Here is a 2,500-nt window from a genome sequence, read left to right as displayed (position 1 = left end):
CTGATTATTGGTGGGTTTTTTTATGTTTAGTTGTAGGTGGCTATTGAATTTAAGCTGATTATTGGTGTTTTTTTATGTTTAGTTGCAGGTGGCTATTGAATTTAAGCTGATTATTGGTGTTTTTATGTTTAGTTGTAGGTGGCTATTGAATTTAAGCTGATTATTGGTGTTTTTTTATGTTTAGTTGTAGGTGGCTATTGAATTTAAGCTGATTATTGGTGGTTTTTTTTATGTTTAGTTGTAGGTGGCTATTGAATTTAAGCTGATTATTGGTGGGTTTTTTTATGTTTAGTTGTAGGTGGCTATTGAATTTAAGCTGATTATTGGTGGGGTTTTTTATGTTTAGTTGTAGGTGGCTATTGAATTGAAGCTGATTATTGGTGGGTTTTTTATGTTTAGTTGTAGGTGGCTATTGAATTTAAGCTGATTATCTATTTGGACTCCTACTAGTTTAGTTTCAGATACTAGTTCCAGAGGTGTGTCATTCTGGTTAGTGATGGAGAATAGTTTTCTATCAATGGTGTTAGTTATTGAGGGGGTAAATACCATAAGTTTGGTTTTTGATGCATTTAGTGCTAGATGATTGTCCTTCATCCACTGTTCTGTAGTATAGAAGGCGTCTTGAGTCAGTTTTAGGAGAGCAGGGATGGATGTGGCTGCACAGATAATTGTAGAGTCATCTGCATATTGAATAAGTGTAGCATGAGGAATTGAGTGGAAGAAATCATTAATGAATATATTGAAGAGGAGAGGACCCAAATGGATCCTTGGGGGACACCAGTGGGTGTGTTAAGGAAAGAGGAGGTGGTGTTTTTCCACTTGACAGCTTGTTGCCTGTTAGAGAGATAGCTGGTGAACCAGTTGAGAGAGGAAGGGGATAGGTTTAGTTTAGATAGTTTAGTTTGGAGAAGGTTGTGAGAGATAGTGTCAAAGGCCTTAGAGAGGTCAAGAAAGAGAGTAGATACAGTATAACCAGAATCTCTGGCTTTATTTACGGTTTCCAGGAAGGATAGGAGGGCAGTCATGGTGCTGTGACTGGGTCTGAATCCATGTTGTGTGGAATTTAGCAAGTTATTATCTAAGAGATAGGGAAGAAGTTGAAGATGGATACATTTCTCTAGGAGTTTTGATATGGGAGAGAGGATGGCGATAGGACAGAAGTTAGTAATATTGTAATTATTGCCTCCTTTGTGTAGGGGAATGATGAAAGCCTTTTTTCCAGAGGGTCGGTACAAGACCTTCTTGGATAGAGCGATTGATAATGATGTTGATGGGGAAGGCAATGGCTTCAGCTGCTATGCTGAGTAAGGATGAGAGAATGCTATTGGGGGCATTGGTGCATGGTTTAAGCCTTTGCAGGAGTTTTCTTATGGTAGAAGTAGGAATGGGTTTTAGGGAGAATGGTGGGAGTTGAAAGACTGGGGATGAAGGGGGTGACAACAGGGGGGATGCAGAAGTAGGAAGTGAGGGATGATTGTTGAAGGATGAGGTTAGTTTGATAATAGTGTCTGTGAAGAAAGTATTGAATTGGGTAGTCCGATCTATATCTAGTGCATTAGGGTCTGGGCTAGGGTTATCAGTGGAGCCAGGTTTTAGGAGGGTAGTGATGCCTTTCCAAAATTTTTGAGGGTTGGTTTTGTGATTGTTTTGGAGTAGTGAGAAGTAATTCTTCTATCTACTGTGATAAGCTTTTTAATGGTATTGCAAAGTGTTTTGAATTCATTTAGGGTGGTGGGAGTTTTGCTTCTTTGGTAATGTGTCCAGGTTTTGTCTCTGAATCGCATTGCAGTGAGTGTATTTCTTGTTAGCCAGGGAGCGGTATTGTTTCTTATTCTTTTGGTTTTTATGGGTGCAAAACTATCTAGCACATTTAGGAAGGTTGTATTGAAGTGTACAACTGCATTATCTAGGGGTAGAGTTTTTAGCGAGTTCCAATTAATTGATTTTAGGGTTTCTGAGAAGGATATTGGGTTGAATTTTTTTAGGTAGCGAGTGGTGATGTACTTATGAGTTACTTGTAATGGAGATGGAAGGCGTCTGGTAAAGATGGGGAGGTGGTCACTGAGGGAATCAGGAAGAGTTCCACTATCAGAGTAGTAGTGGGGGTGAGAGACTAAGATCCAGTCTAGGATACTGCCACTGGAGAAGTCTTTAGAGGGTCTGGTAGTGAGGTTGATGAGTTGAGAGTACTTGTATAGGTTGATGTTTAGGGGGTGAGTAGGGGAGTGAATGGAAGACCAATTAATATTTGTGTCTCCCATGATAATGGTTTCATTGCTGATATTAACAAGACAAACTGATACCAAAAGAATGCAAACCAATAAATTCCAAAAAGTGGCAATAACGAGCTCAGCCAGTAGACAGGAACACAGGTACGACAAAGACTTTATTCATACAAACTGTAAGCGCTTTCGGTAGAGAGCAATCTCCCCACCTTCATCAGACTTCATCATTCATTGCTGATATTGGTTGACAGCCAGGATAGAATATCCTCAAGTAC

The sequence above is a fragment of the Protopterus annectens genome, chromosome 2.part1, assembly GCF_019279795.1.
Source record: "Protopterus annectens isolate FY-2018-M chromosome 2.part1, PAN1.0, whole genome shotgun sequence".
Classification (NCBI taxonomy): Eukaryota; Metazoa; Chordata; order Ceratodontiformes; family Protopteridae; genus Protopterus; species Protopterus annectens.
The sequence above is the reverse complement of the archived record's forward strand: the minus strand, read 5'-3'. Positions refer to the sequence as shown.